Here is an 8,584-nt window from a genome sequence, read left to right as displayed (position 1 = left end):
TTGATTGAGATGCAGCTTGGCAGCATGAACAGACATGGTGAGGGAGAATGGAAAATTTTATGTTAAATCCTGTGGTAAGAATTCACTGACTTTATTCGAGGCTGGAAACTTTCAGATGGAAAAGTGAAACTGAAACGTGTGAAACAAGAGAAAAATTGGAGTTATTCACTGAGCAACAGGGAAAGTAGGGGGAAAGTGATCTGTTGTGGCAGAGCTGTGGTCTTGCTGCACCAACAAGATATTGCAGGATCTTTACATCTTCTCTGATTCCTGTGTCCATCATTTCTGTAATTCCCTGAATATGACTGTTTTTAAAGGTGAAGACTGGCACCAGAGGCATGTGGGCCAGCAAGAGCAGAAGGCAAATATTATCTCTAGGTCCTTCTGCAAGGGTGGTGAGGTGTGTTTCATCATGCTGGAGCAGGAATGGCTCTTCCAGGTTGACTCTTCATTTTTCACACAGATCCCATCATGCATCTGGTCAGGGATGATGATAGAGGTGCTGGGAGGAGAGGGGATGAACAGGAAGGTGGCAGTGTATGGTAACAGCATAGTCTGCTGAGAGTCCTGGAAGGGCTATGGTCCAGAACAACTGAAACCATCCATGAAGTGTGATTACAGTGCTTGGCACTATTCATGAGCTGTCTGTTCCTCATTTACACTGCTGTCCCTGCCACATCAGTTTTGCAACAGTTGAAGAAAAAAGCAAACAAAGCCCAGGCATTCATGGTGGTCAGGGAAGGAATGTGAGACTCAGAATTCCCACAGGGATGCTCCCTGCCCTGTCCAGGCCGCAGCAACATGCAATGCTGGGACTTTCCAAGTCACATCTTACGTCTCCTTGCTGGTGCCTTTTGCATCACAATGCCCCAGGTGTTGCACAGTAGATATCAGAAGGGAGGGTGGTGGGAGAGTGTGCTCCATTTCCAAACTTGTTGCCTTAGCCTGATTGAAAATCTAAGCTGGTCTGGTGGCCAAAGAGTGCCCAGGGACCTTTGGGCAGGGCTCAAAACCAGCTGTGAGATCATGACTGGTCCTAAGGCAGGCCACATGTGTTTCATTCCTGCTCTGTGAAATGCAGAACAGCCCCTTTTCCCAGTGCACAGACAGAATAAGCACTTGTCACTGAGCTCTGATCCTGGGCACAAGGGACCATCGAAATAGATAGTTGGTCCAAGGAGGGATGAGGACAAGAAACCTCTTCTCCCACTGAAACAGCAGTGGGGTTTGAGTTGGTGGGAGCAGAGTGTGATTTCTGCAGGCCTATTGCTGTGCATCTGGTCTGCAAAAAAGTGTGGTTCACTTCTTAAAGAATTTTTTGGCTTGGCTTGATTCCATTTATATTGGCAGTTGAAGCATGTTTCAGTGGTACCAGGCAAATGCTTTGCCCTGGAGATATAAAGCAGGCAGTGTTTTGTAGCAAAGATTTTTAAGGCTAGTCCTGTCCAGATTATCTATGTGCTAAATCTATGCAGAAAAAAATGACTCAAAATCACTTTTGCAGCTAAAACCAAGTATAGATATAGAAATATGGATTGTATTATATTGAGCCAACTTGCAAGTTTTAGACTGAACTATACAGGCTGTTTGCATCTGGTTTCCCCAGCCACTGGTAAGGAGACTTGAGATTGCTTGAAGTTCTCTTGCCAGTGTTTTCTTGAAATGAGGGATAAGTTAAAACAAACAAACTAAAAGTGAAGCAAACACAATTCAACTGTGTGGAGAAAAGCCAATAAAAATAATGCTTATGTCTTTACTTTTGGCTTGATGTGGGCTGACCTAGTGGACACACATTGTGATGTCAGCTGGACCAGGACATGATGATATATGTGTGTACTGCTCAGAGACACTGGACAGCTCTGCTTGGCTGGGGACCAAAATGGCCTCATCCCCACAGAGATACAGGCTAGGGAGTGTGTTGGGCAGGAAAGGAAAGTGAGAGAGCAGAGGAAACATGAGACAGGGCTGAGAGGGCATGTGCATTCCTGGGCTGATGAAATTGCCATCTGTCTTGGTTCTCTGCAGGGTAAACACAGCAGCCCACAATGCCAAGGAGGCTGAGGACAGCAATTGTACAGCTGCTGGTCTAAGGGATGTTTAGCTGCCATGGGCTTCCCTATGCACCTCTGAGCTTTCTTTGTCCATCATGATCTCTCTAAGGTAGCTCTTAGGAGGAGATTTTTGGCCAAATGTGCAATTGCTACATGGGCTCTGACTGCAGAGGTTTCCTCCTCTTCACAGCTGAGCAGCCATATTGGGAATTTCAAAAGGTCACACCACTGATGAATTAGCTGCGTCCTCCATGTGATAAATTAGAAAGTTCAGTTGCTTTCCAGAGCTATCAGGTCCCCTCTGGGACCAACACTGCATGTCCCTGACACTGGCTTCAAGAGGCAATTTGGTGCTCACTTCTTCTTGCAGTGAGCTCCAGACCAAAACAGGGCACTCTCCAAGCTCCCCATGCTGCACAAACACAGTTCATTCCTCTGTTTCCTTTTCTTCTTGGCTTAGGTGGGCTGTTGTCAGAAGTAAGCAAGGTAGAAACATCCATCAGGACCCCATGGGGAGATGGAGGCTGCTGACCCCATGATCTCCAGTCCATCAGCTGATCCTGCAGCCAGCAGGATCAATGCCCACTGGGAGGGGTTCCTTGGAACCCCAGCAGACACAGCTCAGCATATTTCTGGTTTGGTGTAAGTCAGGGACATTTCTGCCCCAGCATTGTGCAGTGCATGTGAGCACTCTCTGGTTCTGTGGTCATCTCCTTCCTGCTCCCCCCTCAACTGATCTTCATCATGTGCAGCATTTAGAGTTTGGTCTGGCTATAAGAGCTGATAAGTGATGCTTGATTGTTGTCATCTTATTGCAGGGGTTCCATACTGTTGTCTCCTTATCGCCAAAATTTCACACCTTCTTGGTGTTTCTCATGGGCATCTCCTCAGAGCACTGACTCTTTCTTCTTCAGAAAGCAGCCAAGTGACTCCAGTGCCCTTCTCACCCAGCCACCCCACTCTTATGTAACATTCTTCTTCTTATTGGTTACAGCTGTGGCCTGTTAAAGTCAGGCCTGTTCCTAATCTTTGATAATTGGCCCAGCTGCAACTCCTTAGGGGTAAGATTACTTTCTACACTATCTTTATTTTCTTATATTGTATCACCCTACACTTGATGACCTTCATTAATGGCATTATTTTAATTCAACTGCATGAAGGACAGATGGGAGCGCAGTCCTATGCTGAGAAACATGCCTCTGCTTTAAGGAAAATGCTCTGATCTGGGTAGATGGCAGCTAAAATTAGGGCAAGGAAAGAGCTCTGGCCAAGCAGCTCAAGAAGGGGCTCTGTTTTCTGGATGCTGTGACTGAAGGCAGGGCTAAGTTTAGGACAAGATGCTGTTTGTGAGACTGATCACTTACAGATTGGTGAAGCTGCATCTGCAGGGCTGTGGTTCCTGGGGCAGAGGGGCAGGGGAGGGCTGGGTAGGGCACTCCTTGCTCCATGCTCTCCTCCTATGTAGCTCAGTTTTGGCTTGTCACACACTGTTACCTGAATCTTCACCCTCAATAGAATTCTGGCCTCAGACTGGCTTCTGTGTGCAGCACAGCTGTGGCTCACAGCTCTGGAGCTTTGCAGGTTGATGAAGAAATCTTTTTTGGAAAAAGAAACCTCTGCCTCACATTGTGGATACACAACACCATTTCTTGCCATGCTTGGTACTATACAGGGGGAGGGAAATAACCTATTATCCACTTGTGTTTTTCCAAGAGAAATGAAAATGCATTAAAGAGAACAGAAACACAGGAAGGTCAGATGGTCTGAGCATTGACAACATATCATCTGTCACTGCTGGTGCTCATGTGAGCTCTGGCAGCCATTGCCTTGCCTACGGTTCAAGGGAAAGAGTGAACGCTTCCAGCTGATTGCATCACTGCCAAATATAGACCCACACATCCTGGCTGCTCAGCATCTGACCTTGCACACTGTGTCTCCCTGGCTTTCCCTCACTGTTCTGATGTCCCTCCTGTGCCTCTGCCTGTGCTCTCCTGGACACTTTCCCCTGCTCATGTACTGGAGACCCACACCCAGGCCCCCAGGAGATACCTTTGCTGACCTCATGTGTCATGCCCTTGGCTAGGAGTATCTGGGGGAGCTGGGTCTCTGTGTTACAGTGCTTCAGCCCCTGAGTGTGGTTTTTTGTGTCTTTGGAGATGGCATGCCATGGTCTGTTTGGGATGGCCCATTGCTACCCAGTCACCTCATGCTGCAGTCACCCAAACCAGGTGAAAGTCAGCACAAGCACAGCCAGGTGTTCTTAATCTGTTCTTGCACCTGAGAGCTCCATGGCTTGTACTCATGAGAGATGGAAATGAAGGTACAAAAGGCTCGCCTGAGTCACAACCTGCATGAATGTTCTACTAGAGAGGCTTCCTGCCTCTTCCTGCTCCTATGCTGTAGTTTGTGCCCATCAGGAACCTCTGACAGAGGCAGTATTTAAAGATCTTTGCTCAGAGACCAGCTCTGGGTTCCCTTCCTGGTGCTGATGCTGGGTCACCCTTCCCTTCCTCAGCACAGCCATACTCCTGGGACATCCTCCCAGAATGTCCAGACATGTATCACCTTTCTCCTGGGAACTCTTCCAGTTCCCTCCTTAGTAAGGAGATGGACAACTACTTGATTGCAGTGCTGGTTGTTTCCCATCTTACACACATAGGCAGAGACTTCCCTCCTGCAGCAGCTGTCTGACAAACAGCTCTGCTGATAGGAAAGGTGACATTGCCCCTGGCCCTGGTGACTTCTCTGCCTGTCCTAAAGAAGAACACCTCTTACACCAGACCTCACAGGCTGCCCCAATGACACACAGGTGAAACACCTAAAAAAACCAACCACGTAGCTCATCGCTGGCTCAAGAGAGCAGCCACCTCAGCTTCTGAGTGACTGACATCTACCTTGTCCTTTTGGGCATACCGTGCATGCATTTGTACAGCAAAAGCTTCAGAATTCAGAGAATTCAGAATTTCAGGACTGCCCATTCCAGTCCTGAATACTGGAAGTAGTGATAGTAGAGATTGGAAGATGATAGCATGTTTTCTGGGTTTTGAGTAATTTTTTACATTAGGCATGAGCTGCACATCAGGACCACTGAGGTTCTTGATGGCTCATGGACCTAGCCAGGACAGAAAAGTCTTCTGTATGTTGTTTGCATTTCTGTCATAATATGTTAAAGCTCCTGCAACACTCTGAGCTGTGAGCTCTTATGGCCTGAATTTTCTGATATTTTCCTTGCAGAGAAAGTTAGCAGAAGGAATCCTACCAAAACCCATGCTGGGACTCAGATATCTAAGGCCACGCTGTGGCAGAGCATGGGAACAGAAAGGGGATTTCACACATCAGCACAAACAGCTCTTGGGTCTCAGACTTCACAGTTTGAGTTGCCAAACAAAATATCCTGATTAGCCCACTTTCTGTGCAGGAAAAGTGCTGAATTTCCAGAAAGCTGTTATTTGAAGGGCTGAAACTGGGCAAAAGACTGGATACAGAGTGTCTGTAAGAAAGACAGTTGTATGGCAGTAGCGTGTGTGGGGGCGCTGTGTGCATGAGTGATGCCCGAGCCTTTGACTAAGAACTTATCTATGTTTTTCACAACTCCAGTTTTCTGCTCTCAAAAATCTATAGATTGTATTGCCTCCATTTCTAACAGGAGAGCATCCCTACAGAGGATATTTCTGTGTATAGAGAGGTAAACAGATTGCCAAAATCTGCTGTGTGTTGATTCTCTTCATGATAATTTGCACATTAACATGGAAGCATTGCTCATGTACTATTGAAAGCAAGAATTTGCTTTTCAATTCAAGTGATATTGAAATGTATGAAAATGGGCAATTCATAATTTTTAATAATAAGCTGAAGTTTGCAGTACATAGTTGTTCATACAAGATAGTAGAAAATTACAGTGGAAAGAATAACATCATATCTGGATAGACACAGTGTTATTTTGTACAGAAATAGGCTTTTATACAAAGATAATGTTACATGAAGAGATGGGGTTCTGCCTGTGGTCTACAGGGAACATTGAGGGGAGGGTTTTGAGGGAGGTGGAAGGTAGAACTTGTCCTTTTCTTAAGTGTGGTTTCCACCCAAGAAAAGTTGGCTGAAGAGGTTGTTCTGGACAATGCATGAATCTGGTCTTTCTTCAAAAGCTGCTATTGATTTCATGCTGTACGTGCTGATCTGACAAAATGTTCCGCAAGTAAACGCAATCTGAGCCCTTTGAGAGAAGCTTCATAGAGAAATCAAATCAAACAAAAATGGGAGCTTGGGCAGTTCATGCATTCCACAGTAATACTTTAGTCTTAGTGATATTTTTAATGGACCTGAATGGGATGCTGAGCTGGACAGTTAAACAAAGACTTACAGAAGATTTTTGAACATGGCCAGAGGCATGGCAGACACTTGAAGGCTGCACTCCCACCTCAGTCTCTGCTTCTGCAGCCTCCTCTGTTTCCCTTACTGACATACAGCTAAGGTGATCTGGAATACTCCTCATGCTGGGGTTTTTTTGCCAGCTCCTGGACTAACCTGAGGATCTCACCTGTGATATCTTCTCAAGCTGCCGAGGCTGCTCCAGCAGCAGGTCGAGCTCACACAGCATGTGCAAGAGTTTCCTCCCCTTTTTCAGTAACTCTTTTCCAGTAAATCTTAGGAGGGGTCTTTTTGCATCCTGGTGGAGGGACACAATGCTGCTCAGAGCTGCTTTTTGCAAACCACCCATGTCCAGGCAGGACAGCAATGACACCCCTGAATGCAGTGTGACCTCTTCAGGTGACATTCCCTTCACACCCACTTGCCTCAAAGCTGGTGTGGTCCATGATTGTGGTCTAGCACAACGTTGTCACAAGCAGGTGGCTGCCAGGATCCTGCTGGGCTGAATGCCTCTCTTGGGGCATTGGAAATACCTCTGGCAGGGGGAGTGGGTAGCTTCAGCCGAGGTTTTTGTTTCTGTGTAGTCCCTTGCAGATTGTGAAGGGGCTGTGTCAAAATGATTGAAGTTGGGGATGGGACCTGGGCTGAGACAAGGGATCTGCTGTGTGGCAGCATGAAGATGACAGTCCCTGTTCCACAGGTCAGATGGTTTTCACCACTTCTTACAGCCTTGGTGTAGAGTAAAGGGGGCTGCAATGAAACCAAGGAGCAGAAACAGCCCTCTGTTAACTAGGACATAGCACTGTTAACTTTATCCTAAACTGTGCACTTGATTGAGCTCTCAGTTACACTGCTCTTGCTATTGGGACTTGGGGGTTGGCCTCATGCCTTTGGGATAGGGCTCAAAATCTCTTGAAGACTCCAGGACCAATATTGTTCTACCTAAGGACTTGTTATAATCTCCTCCCATTTGAGAGGAGTACTTTTGAGAGCTCAGCTTTTCTGCTAAATAATGAGATTTCCTCTTTTATTAGTCCATTATGAGAGTTATTACAGCTCAAGTGCTCTGTCCTATTTGGATAAAAACTACTTGGATAAATAGCACTGAATTCCTTGACCTCAAATGATGGTTTTTCTGGGCGCTGGTACATAATTTGACCTGGTGTGTCCCATCTGCTGGAAGGTTGAGAGAACTGGGAAAATGTGGTCCCAGGACCTCATTGGGTAGTGCTGGGAGACATCAGGAGACTTGTGGAGAGCTGAAAGAAGGAGCTGAATACCTGAGGAGAAGACCCAGAGAAGAGATGAAAAATGTCTCTGTAGGGAAGCCCCCAAGCTTGTCAGTTCAAGAAGGGTTTTAAAAACCTCATTTCAGGAGGATAAAGCCCCTGGTAGCAAGGAGAAATGGTGCCCAGCAGATGTGAACATTCACTTCACAGTAACCTTAAAAACTTCATACTGCTTTAAAAAAACACAGTTAACTTTTCCTCTGTAACATGCCCCTGAACAGCCTAATGGGTGTGTCTGCTCCATTGCATTTCCTCTTTCCCCCTAGGAAGTGGGATTCACCTCTCTTCCCATTACTAGGGATTTGTTTCTTTGCTAGGGTGGAAATCCACGTTTCCTGCATTGATGAGTAATTCTTTAAATCCCCTGACATTAGCTGCCATCTATTATTGTGGCCACAGGAAAGCTATTTTGTGTTTCAAGCATATCAGCATGGTGGGGTGGCCACATCCTCTTCTAAGTCATGCCGGAAGACAGCAATTACTCTTGTGGGTTTCAATCTACAGCATGGGAAAGAGTAATTTTGCTAGAGCCATGCTCAAGCCCACTTACCTCTGTTCTTACCTATTCCCAAAACATCCTTCCTTCCTGGTGCTCCTGCCTGTTTGGTCCCCCCCTTGGCTTTTGACCCAAGCAGGAGGCAGGTGATGGAGCAGCAAGTGAAACCTTCCTGGGAGATGCCAGACTTGCAGCCCATGTGCCCTAATTCCTTTTGGGAAGGAGGTTCTGCCATTTCACTCCTCACTGCAGCTGTGCCTTTCCTCTGGGATGCTCCATGCATTGCCAGGCTTCAGGTCTCTTCCCACTGGATTGGGGTTTCCAGGTTTTCTTCTATTAAAGTTCATATTAGCTATGCTAAAGGCAGGATTTGAAAATGG

This window comes from Molothrus ater, chromosome 6, assembly GCF_012460135.2.
Source record: "Molothrus ater isolate BHLD 08-10-18 breed brown headed cowbird chromosome 6, BPBGC_Mater_1.1, whole genome shotgun sequence".
Lineage (NCBI taxonomy): Eukaryota > Metazoa > Chordata > Aves > Passeriformes > Icteridae > Molothrus > Molothrus ater.
Note: the sequence above shows the minus strand (reverse complement) of the source record.